The sequence below is a fragment of the Tamandua tetradactyla genome, chromosome 6 (genome assembly GCF_023851605.1).
Source record: "Tamandua tetradactyla isolate mTamTet1 chromosome 6, mTamTet1.pri, whole genome shotgun sequence".
Classification (NCBI taxonomy): Eukaryota; Metazoa; Chordata; class Mammalia; order Pilosa; family Myrmecophagidae; genus Tamandua; species Tamandua tetradactyla.
Window position 1 is genome coordinate 116,078,827 of NC_135332.1, and position 16,460 is coordinate 116,095,286.

A 16,460-nucleotide genomic window follows, 5' to 3' on the forward strand; every position below is an offset into this window, starting at 1 on the left:
CTCCCACTCTTTATGGTTATTTGGACTATGCCCATTCTAACGTTTTCATGTTGGAAGGGGCTGTCGATAATATGGGAAGGGGGGATGGAACTAGCTGATGTTCTGGAGAGGCTGGCCCCTCAGCATTTCAGGATTTATCTGGTCCAGGGACCCATATGGAGGTTGTAGGTTTCTGGAAAGTTATCCTAATGCATGGAACCTTTGTAGAACTTATATATTGCCCTATGTTCTTTAGAATTGGCTGGAATGGTTTTGGTTGGGGTTTCGCAAGTTATGGTAGATAGCAATGTCTAACTGAAGCTTGCATAAGAGTGACCCCCAGAGTAGCCTCTTGACTCTATTCGAACTTTCTCAGCCACTGATAGCTTATTTGGTACTCTTTTTTCCCCTTTTGGTCAGGATGGCACTGTTGATCCCACAGTGCTAGGCCAGGCTCATCCCTACTTCAGATTTTTTCATGAAATTTTATTGAGACATAGTCTCACACTATACAGTCCATCCAAAGTATACAGTCAGTGGTTCACAGTAAATCATATAATTGTGCATTCATCATCATGATCATTTTTAGAACATTTGCATTACTCTAGAAAACAAAAAGCCCCAAACATCCCATACCACTTCCCCCTTCCCTCTTCTTGATCAATATTATTGCAGTCTACCCAATTTTATAACTTAAAATAGAGGTGGGTTAACTAAAACATTATAGTAGTGACAAATGAAACAAAACATCCAGAAGTTGACCCATAGAGACAAGTACAATTGACTTTTTTTTTTTTTTTTTTTGCCATAGGGTTATACCAACATTATCAAAACTCAGCACTATTGGATTACAGTTCACCAACTTCAGATATTTCTTTCTGGCTATTTTAAAACACTAGACACTAAAAAGGAATACCTATCCCAGCTGTTCACTTCCAAAAAGAAAAATTCAACAAATGATGCAATAATGGGATAGTCACATGGAAAAAGAATGAAATATGACCCCTACCATACAATAGACAAAAAGATAGAAAAAAGAGATATTTATATAATGAGTAAGTACACACAATCATTTGTTAAATTACTTCAGATTTATACTAAATAAAGTGAACTTCATATAGCTCCTTCCCTCCTCCCTTTTGTTTTATTATTGTACATATCATCTCTCTATATATTACAAACAACAAAAACTATGATTTTATTTTATATCTTTTCTTTTAAAGAAGCTGAGAGAAAAGTGGAAAAGTTTATTTTTATATCATTATGTTAACCCTTTTATTTATCATTTCTGATTCTTTACATTCTTTACTCCAATCTAGATTTGCTCCATCCATCTCCTCTGTACTGTTATTGTCAAATATATTATAAAATAAATATAAAAATATTAATATAAAAATAAATTATAAAATAATATATTTATTATGTCTTATGCAATTGCTTTTAAAATCAGTTGAGAAGAATGGCAAAATATATAATTATATTGTCTTTCATAATTACTTCCCTAATTTCCTTTACTGGAATTCTGATTTTTCTAGTGGAATTGAACAACTGTTGTGTCACTTGCTTTCAACCAGAAAAACTTCCTGTGTATTTTTTAAGGCAGGTCTGCTCACAATAAATTATCTCAGCTTTTGTTTACCTGAGGATGTCTTCATTTTGGCTTCACTTTTGAAATATAGTTTTGATAGCTGTAAGATTCTTGATTGACAGTTTTTTCACTATGAGCGTTTTGAATGTATCGTTGCCTCCTTTCTGGTCTCTGTTGCTTCTGATAAGTCAGCTATGAGGTTCTCTTGTGTGATCTTATGTGATGATGTCTCATTTTTCTCTTACTGTTCAACATTTATCCTTGTATTCCAACATTTTTATTATGCTCTGTCTTGTTGCATTTCTCTTTGTATTTATCCTATTGGACTTTCTTGGATGTGTAGATTAATGTTCTTCAACAAATATGGGGAGTTTTTAGCTATTATTTCTTCTAATATTTTTCCTACTTCTTTCTTTTACTGCTTCTAGAACTCCCATTATTTTTATATGGGTGTGCTTAAAGGTGCCCCACTTTTCTCTGAGGCACTATTCATTTTGTTGCATTCATTTTCCCTCTGTTGTTTAGGTTGTGTAATTTCTATTAATCTATCTTCAGGTTTGCTGATCCTTTCCTCTGCCAGCTCAAATCTTGTTGGTCACATTTAGTGAATTTTTCATTTCAGTTGTAGTAGTTCTTTCTTTTTTCTTAATAATTTCTACCTCTTGATTGATATTCTGTTTGGTGAGATATCATCATATGCTCCTTCACTTCTCTAGACATGATTTCTTTTAGTTCTTTGAAAATATTTATAATGGCTGATTTGAAGTCTTTGTCTATTAAATTCAATATCTGACCATTAATTTTCTATTGCCTGATTTTTTCTATTTTCTGCTTCTTTGCATGTCTATAATGTTCTATTGAAAAATGGATATCTTAAATGATATTTTGTGACAAGTCCAGAAAATGAGTCCTCCTCTAGCTATCATTTAATTTTAAATCCTAAAAATATTTTACCAAATAATTCAAATAGTAAACATTAATGACTAATCCAATACATTTTTAATGTCTTCTCATTTTCTGCTATGTTCTTCAATAAAGCACATTGTCAAGCACATTGCAGGAACTCAGTTATATGTGTAGAATAATAAATCCTGTGAAGCAGAGGAGAAATAGCCAAGGCTTTGGTATGGGTAGTGTTGGCAAGCAGTGCCAGAAGACCTAAACAATTCCCAACAAGATAATTAACTGGGTTCTTGATTTGGCCCTTGCCCTATTACATGTTCTGAACGCAGTAGCCAAGAGAGTTATCCACTATAAAACCGTGTCTGATCCTACCACTCTTTTGCTCAGATTCCTCCAATGGCTTCCATTATAATCAAAATGAAAGGCTGTGGTTGCCTCTCTGTCTTATCTCCTTCTCACTTCCTGCCTCACTCAGCTCCAGTCATGTTGGCCCCCTCGCAAGGCAACCTCTTACCTCCTCATTCATTTGCGTGTTAGATTCTGTATGTCTGGAATGTGCCTCCCTACTAAAGTCACATGATTTCTCCCTCACTTGCCTCCAATTTTGACTCTCCTCTTTAAATTTCACCCCATCTATCAATGTCTCTTATTCCCATTCTACTTTTCTCCTTAGCATTCATCATCTAATATACTACGTAATATACTTTTTATCTTTCTTATCTTTCTTTCCTATCAATTGTGAGTTCTGTAAAGGTAGGGTTTGCTTTTTTCCCCACTGTTTCCCCCGTTCATAGAAGAGTGCCTGCCACATAGCATTCCAACAATATGTGTTAAATGTATGAATTTGTGAACATGTTGGGATGTGTGGTTAATAAATAATACTTCACTCATTCCACTAATACTGAGTACCCACCATGTGTCAGGAACTGCATTAGGTACACGAGACACATTGTAAAACCCAAACAGATAATGTTCCTAGCCTCGTGTAGCTTTAGTGAACAACTAAACAAAAAATATACTTTTCAATGTTTACATACACCGTAAGAAACTTACAGCAGGATGAAGGAGTAAAATTCATGGGGAAGAGAATTACTAGTTGCAGAGAGAGAGTTAGTTCCGTGAAGATGTCTCTATGGAGATGACATTTGATGTGGTGGTGGAGATGGTGATGAGGAAAACAGCTAACAGAGGTGGCCAAAGGTTAAGCAGAAAGCTGCTGGGCACTGAACACAGCTTTGTAAAATTTTCATTGCATAGCGTTGATTCCCAGAACAAGTTGTCTCTTGCATCTAATTTGTTAAATGCTAGAATAAAAGATAGTGTAAAAATGTGAGAATAGCATTCTTAGTACTGTTTCTGGTTCTATTACCTTCTTTTCTTTCCCCAATTACTTGTTTTCTCTTTTAAAAGGATAGATCACAATGCATTTCAAATAAGATCATAGCAACTACTATGTTTTCTTGAAAAGAAGTTTTAATAACCCTCAAGGGAAATAAACAAATTCTCATTTAATGAAGACTTTGACCTAAAGCAAGTTGACCATGTAGGAGTCAAAGTTTCCAGATTAGCCAACATGTTCCATATAATGATTTTTCTTGACAACAACATTATTATTTTTTCATGTGGATAACAAGGCCTGTTCCCACCTTCCCCCACCTTGATCCCCCCCAAAAAGATTTTCGTAGGATAGTCCTTTCCAATACAATCGTGCCACTTTATGGCATAGAGCAGAGTCTGTATTTGAAGTAAGCAATCAGCAGTCCTCTTACTTGCTTTAAGAATAACAAAACTTCCAATTCTACTATAAATTTAACATCACAAGTTATTCACTAAGATATGAAATCATTGTAAACTTATCTGATTCTTCTTCCTAAATCCTTCTTACATCCAATAATTCTAATTATCTTTCTTCTCTTTATTTATACCCAAAATAGACCCAGATAAAGATTTTTCCAACTAGTAATTCCATTTCATAAGATTCAAAAATGCATGTTCATTTTTAAAGAATTGATTTCTTTCTAAGGTAAAATAACTAATTATGATCTATATCAATTTTTTTAGAATTAAAGTTTAGTATTTGTGATTCTTTTGGATCATAAAAAAAAGTAAATACAGATCACTAACTTTGAATTCATTGTATAAGGCCATGTGCCCTGAGCGATCACATAAAGGGCTTTTGTTTTCAAATACTATAGGTATCTGAAAGCAACAGGCAGATGGTCAAAAATAAAAAGGATATTCCACAGGTGGCATGAGATTATTTCAATGATTTTATCTTAGCCTTTGTGCCTCTGACAAATACTGTACAACTAATACAAAAGGAAAGATATAAATGGAAGTAGTATCCCTCTTAAAATGTGAACTATAAATACGGTCTCATGTACTACCATTTGTTTATAATAAGAATTGCATAATATCTTGAAATCTTAGTCTTTGTTCTCTTCTTTGCCATTCTTTCTAAGATACCTCTTCCATTGACAGAGCCATACAATTGCCTGAAAAGATGTATAGAATTTTTATAGTAGACTGAAAAATTAAAGAGTCAATGTTTAACTTTTAAAATCAACTTACAGGCAGTACAGTGGTGGCTCAGGGGCAGAATTCTAGCCTGCCATGCTGGAGACCTGGAGCCTACCCATGCCAAGAAAAAAAATGACTAAAATCAACTTACATGTTAGGGAATACATGGACAGATCAGTTGTAGAATTCTTGCCTGCTATGCAGGAGACTCAGGTTCAATTCCTGGCTTATGTACTCTAAAAAAGAAAGAAAGAAAGAAAAATCAACAAATGGTGCTGTGATGATGGGTTATTCACATGGAGAGAAATGAAACATGACCCCCACCATACAGCACACACACACACACACAAAAACAATGAAAAATAAAAGTAAAATAAACTTACATGTTAAATCAGTGATCCCCTACTTTTGATAAAGTAAAATATCTATAATCACATGTACAATTTAGTATCCACTGCCTACATAGAAAGAACATTACTAAATTAGTGCTGGGATTTGTGTAAAAAAAAACCTTAATCTGATATAACTTGTACAAAAATATTGTTCCTTCACAAATGGGTTTTCCCATTCCTCTGGAAATAATGGTTCAAAACATTTTGCTCATATGAATACTGATAATTTATCTGTGATAAAGCCTTCTTCTAAAAAAGAATTCAGCCTCAGTGGCAGAATTCTCGTGTGCCATGCTGGAGACCCGGGTTCGATTCCCGGTGCCTGCCCATGCAAAAAAAAAAAAAAAAAAAAACAATAGCAGCACTCTGAACAGGTGTGAAGAATTGGCGGGGGGAGGGGCATTGAAGGCAGAAATTGATGTTGTGTTTGGGGGGGGGGTTGATAGTCAAGAATGACCTTACTTAACCAAAAAGTTCAGGCACTGATTAATTAGGGGATACTTTACAATCTCTACTTAAGCAGAACAGTTATTTTCTGCAAGAAGCTGCTACCTACCCCATGAGTGATCTAAGAAGGGACAAAGTTTGGTGCTGACTGGAGGCAGAAGCGCCCACTTCAAATATCCATGATTTGCCATGATCACACTTTACCTCCTCAGCAGGAAGCCGATCAAGTAGCTTAGTGTCTGATCTATATGACTTTGTCCTCATCTCATCTGCAGTCAGCAGATATGGTTTAAATATCAGTTTAAATTGTAGGCCTTCAGTGAAAAGTTTACCTGCAGATCCTCCTCCATTCATTCACCGAGCACTCTGCTCTCCCCTTTTCCTGAAATCCAACTGGCTCAGGTAAGAGCAGTTTATCTTTTTGACCATATGCTAATCAGTCCTCTTGTTATTTACTCTAATTCAACCCTGGCTAATTTTGCATCCTCACTAATAGAGAAGGGCTATCATAATGTCTCCTAGTTTCTGACTGCACTATGCTTCTACCAGGCCACGGCTTCATCCTCCTGCCATTTTCCTTTTTGAGGAAACAGTAGCTTCCACACTAAGTCTTATGTCAATCCTTCATTACTTTTTCCTTGGGAAAAGTATTTTTTTTTTTATTAATTAAAAAAAGAATTAACAAAACAATTGGAAATCATTCCATTCTACATGTACAATCAGTAATTCTTAATAACATCACATAGTTGCATATTCATCATTTCTTAGTACATTTGCATCGATTTAGAAAAAGAAATAAAAAAATAAAAAGACAACAGAATAAGAATTAAAACATTAATAGAAAGAAAAAAAAAACCTATACCTCACATGCAGCTTCATTCAGTGTTTTAACATAATTGCATTACAATTGGGTAGTATTGTGCTGTCCATTTCTGAGTTTTTATATCCAGTCCTGTTGTACAGTCTGTATCCCTTCAGCTCCAATTACCCGTTCTCTTTTTTTTTTTTTTTAATTAACGGAAAAAAAGAAATTAACCCAACATTTAGAAATCATACCATTCTACATATGCAATCAGTAATTCTTAACATCATCACATAGATGCATGATCATTTCTTAGCACATTTGCTTCGGTTTAGAAAAACTAGCAACATAACCGAAAAAGATATAGAATGTTAATATAGAGACAAAAATAAAAGTAATAATAGTAAAGTCAAAACAAAACAAAAACCTATAGTTCAGATGCAGCTTCATTCAGTGTTTTAACAAGATTACTTTACAATTAGGTATTATTGTGCTGTCCATTTTTGAGTTTTTGTATCTAGTCCTGTTGCACAGTCTGTATCCCTTCAACTCCAATTGCCCATTATCTTACCCTGTTTCTACCTCCTGCTGGACTCTGTTACCAATGACATATTCCAAATTTATTCTCGAATGTCTGTTCACATCAGTGGGACCATACAGTATTTGTCCTTTAGTTTTTGGCTAGACTCACTCAGCACAATGTTCTCTAGGTCTATCCATGTTATTACATGCTTCATAAGTTTATCCTGTCTTAAAGCTGCATAGTATTCCATCGTATGTATATACCACAGTTTGTTTAGCCACTCTTCTGTTGATGGAGATTTCGGCTGTTTCCATCTCTTTGCAATTGTAAATAACGCTGCTATAAACATTGGTGTGCAAATGTCCGTTTGTGTCTTTGCCCTTAAGTCCTTTGAGTATATTCCCAGCAATGGTATTGCTGGGTCGTATGGCAATTCTATATTCAGCTTTTTGAGGAACCGCCAAACTGCCTTCCACAGTGGTTGCACCATTTGACATTCCCACCAACAGTGGATAAGTGTGCCTCTTTCTCCGCATCCTCTCCAGCACTTGTCATTTTCTGTTTTGTTGATAATGGCCATTCTGGTGGGTGTGAGATGATATCTCATTGTGGTTTTGATTTGCATTTCTCTAATGGCCAGGGACATTGAGCATCTCTTCATGTGCCTCTTGGCCATCCGTATTTCCTCTTCTGAGAGGTGTCTGTTTAAGTCTTTTTCCCATTTTGTAATTGGGTTGGCTGTCTTTTTGTTGTTGAGTTGACAATCTCTTTATAAATTCTGGATACTAGACCTTTATCTGATATATCATTTCCAAATATTGTCTCCCATTGTGAAGGCTGTCTTTCTACTTTCTTGATGAAGTTCTTTGATGCACAAAAGTGTTTAATTTTGAGGAGTTCCCATTTATTTATTTCCTTCTTCAGTGCTCTTGCTTTAGGTTTAAGGTCCATAAAACCGCCTCCAGTTGTAAGATCCATAAGATATCTCCCAACATTTTCCTCTAACTGTTTTATGGTCTTAGACCTAATGTTTAGATCTTTGATCCATTTTGAGTTAACTTTTGTATAGGGTGTGAGAGATGGGTCTTCTTTCATTCTTTTGCATATGGATATCCAGTTCTCTAGGCACCATTTATTGAAGAGACTGTTCTGTCCCAGGTGAGTTGGCTTGACTGCCTTATCAAAGATCAAATGTCCATAGATGAGAGGGTCTATATCTGAGCACTCTATTCGATTCCATTGGTCGATATATCTATCTTTATGCCAATACCATGCTGTTTTGACCACTGTGGCTTCATAATATGCCTTAAAGTCAGGCAGCGCGAGACCTCCAGCTTCGTTTTTTTTCCTCAAGATGTTTTTAGCAATTCGGGGCACCCTGCCCTTCCAGATAAATTTGCTTATTGGTTTTTCTATTTCTGAAAAATAAGTTGTTGGGATTTTGATTGGTATTGCATTGAATCTGTAAATCAATTTAGGTAGGATTGACATCTTAACTATATTTAGTCTTCCAATCCATGAACACGGTATGCCCTTCCATCTATTAAGGTCTTCTGTGATTTCTTTTAGCAGTTTTTTGTAGTTTTCTTTATATAGGTTTTTTGTCTCTTTAGTTAAATTTATTCCTAGGTATTTTATTCTTTTAGTTGCAATTGTAAATGGGATTCGTTTCTTGATTTCCCCCTCAGCTTGTTCATTGCTAGTGTATAGAAATGCTACAGATTTTTGAATGTTGATCTTGTAACCTGCTACTTTGCTGTACTCACTTATTAGCTCTAGTAGTTTTGTTGTGGATTTTTCCGGGTTTTCGACGTATAGTATCATATCGTCTGCAAACAGTGATAGTTTTACTTCTTCCTTTCCAATTTTGATGCCTTGTATTTCTTTTTCTTGTCTAATTGCTCTGGCTAGAACCTCCAACATGATGTTGAATAATAGTGGTGATAGTGGACATCCTTGTCTTGTTCCTGATCTTAGGGGGAAAGTTTTCAATTTTTCCCCATTGAGGATGATATTAGCTGTGGGTTTTTCATATATTCCCTCTATCATTTTAAGGAAGTTCCCTTGTATTCCTATCTTTTGAAGTGTTTTCAACAGGAAAGGATGTTGAATCTTGTCGAATGCCTTCTCTGCATCAATTGAGATGATCATGTGATTTTTCTGCTTTGATTTGTTGATATGGTGTATTACATTAATTGATTTTCTTATGTTGAACCATCCTTGCATACCTGGGATGAATCCTACTTGGTCATGATGTATAATTCTTTTAATGTGTTGTTGGATACGATTTGCTAGAATTTTATTGAGGATTTTTGCATCTATATTCATTAGAGAGATTGGCCTGTAGTTTTCTTTTTTTGTAATATCTTTGCCTGGTTTTGGTATGAGGGTGATGTTGGCTTCATAGAATGAATTAGGTAGTTTTCCCTCCACTTCGATTTTTTTGAAGAGTTTGAGGAGAATTGGTACTGATTCTTTCTGGAACGTTTGGTAGAATTCACATGTGAAGCCATCTGGTCCTGGACTTTTCTTTTTAGGAAGCTTTTGAATGACTAATTCAATTTCTTTACTTGTGATTGGTTTGTTGAGGTCATCTATGTCTTCTTGAGTCAAAGTTGGTTGTTCATGTCTTTCCAGGAACCCGTCCATTTCATCTAAATTGTTGTATTTATTAGCGTAAAGTTGTTCATAGTATCCTGTTATTACCTCCTTTATTGCTGTGAGGTCAGTAGTTATGTCTCCTCTTCCATTTCTGATCTTATTTATTTGCATCCTCTCTCTTCTTCTTTTTGTCAATCTTGATAGGGGCCCATCAATCTTATTGATTTTCTCATAGAACCAACTTCTGGTCTTATTGATTTTCTCTACTGTTTTCATATTTTCAATTTCATTTATTTCTGCTCTGATCTTTGTTATTTCTTTCCTTTTGCTTGCTTTGGGATTAGTTTGCTGTTCTTTCTCCAGTTCTTCCAAGTGAACAGTTAATTCCTGCATTTTTGCCTTTTCTTCTTTTCTGATATAGGCATTTAGGGCAATAAATTTCCCTCTTAGCACTGCCTTTGCTGCATCCCATAAGTTTTGATATGTTGTGTTTTCATTTTCATTTGCCTCTAGGTATTTACTAATTTCTCTTGCAATTTCTTCTTTGACCCACTCGTTGTTTAAGAGTGTGTTGTTGAGCCTCCACGTATTTGTGAATTTTCTGGCATTCCGCCTATTATTGATTTCCAACTTCATTCCTTTATGATCCGAGAAAGTGTTGTGTATGATTTTAATCTTTTTAAATTTGTTAAGACTTGCTTTGTGACCCAGCATATGGTCTATCTTTGAGAATGACCCATGAGCACTTGAGAAAAAGGTGTATCCTGCTGTTGTGGGATTTAATGTCCTATAAATATCTGTTAAGTCTAGCTCCTTTATAGTAATATTCAGATTCTCTATTTCTTTATTGATCCTCTGTCTATATGTTCTGTCCATTGATGAGAGTGGGGAATTGAAGTCTCCAACTATTATGGTATTTGTGTCTATTTCCTTTTTCAGTGTTTGCAGTGTATTCCTCACATATTTTGGGGCATTCTGGTTCGGTGCGTAAATGTTTATGATTGTTATGTCTTCTTGTTTAATTGTTCCTTTTATTAGTATATAGTGTCCTTCTTTGTCTCTTTTAACTGTTTTACATTTGAAGTCTAACTTGTTGGATATTAGTATAGCCACTCCTGCTATTTTCTGGTTGTTATTTGCATGAAATATCTTTTCCCAACCTTTCACTTTCAACCTATGTTTATCTTTGGGTCTAAGATGTGTTTCCTGTAGACAGCATATAGAAGGATCCTGTTTTTTAATCCATTCTGCCATTCTATGTCTTTTGATTGGGGAATTCAGTCCATTAACATTTAGTGTTATTATTGTTTGGATAATATTTTCCTCTACCATTTTGCCTTTTGTATTATATATATCATATCTGACTTTCCTTCTTTCTACACTCTTCTCCATACCTCTCTCTTCTGTCTTTTCAGTTCTGACTCTAGTGCTCCCTTTAGTATTTCTTGCAGAGCTGGTCTCTTGGTCACAAATTCTCTCAGTGACTTTATGTCTGAGAATGTTTTAATTTCTCCCTCATTTTTGAAGGACAATTTTGCTGGAAATAGGAGTCTTGGTTGGCAGTTTTTCTCTTTTAGTAATTTAAATATATCATCCCACTGTCTTCTAGCCTCCATGGTTTCTGCTGAGAAATCTACACATAGTCTTATTGGGTTTCCCTTGTATGTGATGGATTGTTTTTCTCTTGCTGCTTTCAAGATCCTCTCTTTCTCTTTGACCTCTGACATTCTAACTAGTAAGTGTCTTGGAGAACGCCTATTTGGGTCTAATCTCTTTGGGGTGCGCTGCACTTCTTGGATCTGTAATTTTAGGTCTTTCATAAGAGTTGGGAAATTTTCAGTGAAAATTTCTTCCATTAGTTTTTCTCCTCCTTTTCCCTTCTCTTCTCCTTCTGGGACACCCACAACACGTATATTTGTGCGGTTCATATTGTCCTTGAGTTCCCTGATACCCTGTTCAAATTTTTCCATTCTTTTCCCGATAGTTTCTGTTTGTTTTTGGAATTCAGATGTTCCATCCTCCAAATCACTAATTCTATGTTCTGTCTCTTTGAATCTATCATTGTAGGTATCCATTGTTTTTTCTATCTTTTCTACTTTGTCCTTCACTTCCATACGTTCTGTGATTTGTTTTTTCAGTTTTTCTATTTCTTCTTTATGTTCAGCCCATGTCTTCTTCATGTCCTCCCTCAATTTATCGATTTCGTTTTTGAAGAGGTTTTCCATTTCTGTTCGTATATTCAGCATTAGTTGTCTCAGCTCCTGTATCTCATTTGAACTATTGGTTTGTTCCTTTGACTGGGCCATATTTTCAATTATTTGAGCATGATCCGTTATCTTCTGTTGGCGTCTGCGCATTTAGACAGATTTCCCTGGGTATTGGATCCAAAAGTTTGGAAGATTTTTCTGTGAAATCTCTGGGTTCTGTTTTTCTTATCCTGCCCAGTAGGTGCCGCTCGTGGCACACGTTTGTCTGCGGGTCCCACCAGTAAAAGGTGCTGTGGGATCTTTAACTTTGGAAAACTCTCGCCGTCCGGGAGGTTCGCTAGCCGAAGCAGCTTGGAAGAGTTCGAGCCGGCCCGGGGTCCGAATGCGGGGAGGGTTGCTGGCCGCCACAGCCCGGGAAAGCGTCCGTCCGAATTTCCTAGTCGCCCGGGCGACAAGCGTGGCGGGAGGGCACCAGCGGCAGCCGCCCGCCCGGGAGAGTGCACGTTCCCGGGGAGTCACGGGCTTGGAAGGGGCCTCCCCCACCCGTCACCGTTCTCCGTGGCCTGGGGATTTCCGATCCAATTCTCTCAGTTGGTCTGGGGGGCCGTGCGTGGTGTGGGCGCCAGCCGCCGCGGTTTCAGGGGACCGCCTCTCCAATTCTCCCAGCCGGCCCTGGAAGGGGGAAGGGAGTGACTCCGGCCGCTTGCCGCCCCGCCCGGTGAAGCCCGCGCGCCTCGGCGATCTCACCCGAGCGGCTTCTCTCAGCCAGCCAGCCGTTCCAGGATGGGGTACGCTGTCTTTTTTATCTCTGTTGTGGCTTTGGGCACTGTTCTGTATCGTTTCTACTCCCCTAGTAGGTGTCCTGGAGAAGAAACTAAGATCTGCGCATCTTACTAAGCCGCCATCTTCTCTGGAAGTCCACAATGTACAAATTTAAGAAATGTTTTTGCCCTGTGGCAGTGCGACAGTATCCGATCCCTCAAAAGGCTCTTGAAGGGATTCAAAGCCACTTGGTGTGGTTAGAAGCACACCGAATCATCTGACCGTGCAACTCTCCATGGAACACTCCACTGCTGCCCATGAAAAAGCTCAAACCGGGGAATTCTGCCCCGTCCAGGACCTGCGAGCAGTTAATACAGCCGCTGAAACAATCTATCCTGTGGTTCCAAATCCATACACACTCCTCAGCCTGGTTCCAGGGAAAAATCAGGAAAAGTATTTTCAAGCATACCTTGAAATATGATTATCAACTCCCAAAATTCTTGATGAACCTATTACCAAAAAAAAAAAAGCACTCGTATCAAAGAAAGACACGGTTAATCAGATCAACCTTTAGATTTTAATCTTGACCCTTGCCACTGGTGTCCTCTGGAACCTGGAGCAAAGCATTGAATCCTTTTGTTCCTCAGCTTAATAATATTGACTTTTCTTATAGGGCTGCCCTGGAGATTTAAGTAATGACAAATTGAAAGACACTTTGGAACTATCAAGATAAATACAAAGGTTAAGGAAAAATGAACCTTCTTGACCAGAGAGGGATGTGCAGGTCCTGATGTATGTGTCAGTATTGTCTAGACACATTCCCTTCTCAAACCATTCTTCTTGCATGAAGCAGACTGCTTATTAAATTTGCAGCAACAGAAAGTCACCTTGAAAGGTAGGACTGATATATCTTTTGCTGTTATCAAATTATTTATATTTTGGTCATTATATTATTGACGGCATCAGGATAAAACAGCATTCCTGCTACAATGCATTGCAGATTCACATTGGGTTTTTTTTGCAAGCATTTCTTAGAGAAAAACATGCCAGAACTTATCATAGTCCTAAAACATAGTATATTACAGCTCCAAAAGCCACAGACTGTGTTTAGAGTAACTAAGATGCCTCCTGTGTTTGAATATTATGGACCTCATAGAATTTGGGGTAATAGAATAGATCATTATAAATTCATTTCACATTCTAATCTCTGTGGTTTAAAACTGTTTACCTTTAAGGGTATGCAAACTGGCTATCATGTTCTTTTGTTACTTCACGTTATGAGCTGCTTGTTGCATGGTCAAAAATTTTAAATGAGTGATTCAAACATTACCCACACATTCACTAGAGTAATTCTTAGAATTTACTGTACTTTAGAACTTCTGGGTGTGGTTTTTCAAAATGTACAGTTTCGACCCCCACCCAGAAAATACTGATTACAGGTGACTCTTCTGATGGTTTCACTATGGGGTAACTTGCTTCAAAGATGGCTGCCATCAATTCCTTCCCTCCTTGAATGGCTGTAACTTTCCCCATCAAAAGGTGGAGTCTCTTCTTCAGCCCTTTAAATCAGACCTGCCCCGTGACTGCTTTGACCAGTAAACTAAAAGAGAAGTTACACCATGGACATTTTGGCCCTGCCTTTACCAGCTCTGGAGTTAAAGCTCTACTTGGTTTTCGTGCATTCTCACCCTGGGAGAAGTCAGCAGCCATGTAAGAAGTCCAACTACCCTGAGAGCCCATGCTGTAAAGAATCCCCCAAGCTAACTACCACAGAGAAGCCGGACAGAGAAATGCCTTTCCATCCCAGGCGTCAGATGCATGAATGAAGATTTTACCCTGGACACCATCTGGCTGCTACTTTGTGAGAGACCACAAGTGAGAACCGCCCAGCTGAGAGCCATCAGCCTCCAGAATGTTGGGAAGTAATAATATAATAAAGTGAGTAATGTTTTTTTAAGCCACTAGGGTTTGGAGCTGTGCAGCAATAGGCAGATTCTTTATGTAGGTCTCAGTGTACCACCCTTCGAGAATTACTACATTAGGTTTTCAGCCAAAGATGCTCAAGAATTTAACATTGACAGGCTGTGGGTTTTAAAACAGGGACAGAAAACTTCAGTCAATCTCCTTTGCTTAACTGACAAGAGCCCTTCCAGTTTCATATCTTTGTGGTGTGCTCTAACCACCATCCAACATTTTATTATGTTCTAGTGCCTGGCATTGCCCTTAGAGAAGACTACTTCTCTATGAAGTTATAAGGAGAAATACAGGAGGCACTTGGCCTCAGTGGTTGGCTACTTGCATGATTCTGTTCAAATGAGCCCAGTTTTATATTCTATTCCGACCATTAAAGCACATAATGGCTTATACTTCATCCAAACGCTGCTACTACAGACTTCTTTTCCCCTACCAAGAGAGACACCTACTTTAAAAGTGATTCTCCAGGTCTCTGATTAGAGATGTCCAGAGATGCTGGCCTGCTAACTCAGTATCTCCTTTACCTGAGGTTTCGCACAGACATTTCTCTGGAACCCTCATTCTAGGAAGCACTGGCTATTTTGCTGTCTTTCTGAGATATCCAGCCTGAAACAGTACATACCTACAGATTAGCAAGTTGAGATCAAAGTTGTTTCCTACCCTTCCTCTGAAAGGTGGTAGTATCCTGAGGCCAGACACAGCATCCTCTGGGGGATCTAGTCCTCTGGCTTAGCCCCCATGGGAAAGATACTCTGTATATTCATTCTAGAATAGTAGTATACTTTGAAGGAGATCCCCTTTGCATATCAAAATAGTAACATTCCAGAATAAGGTACTGCTCTATGACACAGATAGAGGCCTCCCCACTCTCTCACAAGAGTCAATTGCCAAGCTTTTTGGATCAGATGCCACAACCATCAGTAAAAACCAACAAACAAAAACCCAAATGGATACATTAAAATTCACTTATAAAATTACATTAAAAACATATATATATATATATATATACAAACTACAACTTTTAAATGTATAAAATTGCAAAGAAATAGGAATTCTAATACTTTGCATTCTTGGGGCAATCATCTGCACATCCCTTTGGGAAGCTGCCGTTCTCATATAGTTAGGGGACAGAGGTCTTATCCCATGTCCAATCCTCAGTCAGTCTGTACTGCAGGCCCATACTGCTCTCAAATTCACCCTCACATAAGTGTGCTACATTAAATTTTCCTATTAAAAGGGAACAAAAACCTTCCTATCATGGAAAGCATCAAGATCTAAAAGATAAAGAGAATAGTACAATGAACTCCCATTTACTTATCTTAAACAATTATCAAAGAATGGCCAAACTTGTTTTATTCACTCCTTTCCCCATCCTCCTCATCTCAGTATATTATTTTGAGCCAGTTCATATAATTTCACTCACAATGGCATATCTCTAAGAGAAAAATACCATTGTAACCTAACCACAATGCTGCTATCAAACCTGCAATTTCTAATTAACAGTAATTTCTTGATGACACAAAATATCCAGTCAGTGATTACAATATCCCCAATTATCTCATGGATTTGTTTTAATTTGTCTATTCAAGTCAGGATACAAATAAATATTTTTAATCCATAGCCCCCCCCCCCTTTTTTTTGTTTGTTTGCTGAATAGTTTGGCTTTTTGATCCTTGAGAGTTTTCCATAGCCTGGATTTTGCTGATTGCCTTCTTGTAGCAATTTAAAAGCATGTTTCTCTTTTATATCTTCTGGAAACTGG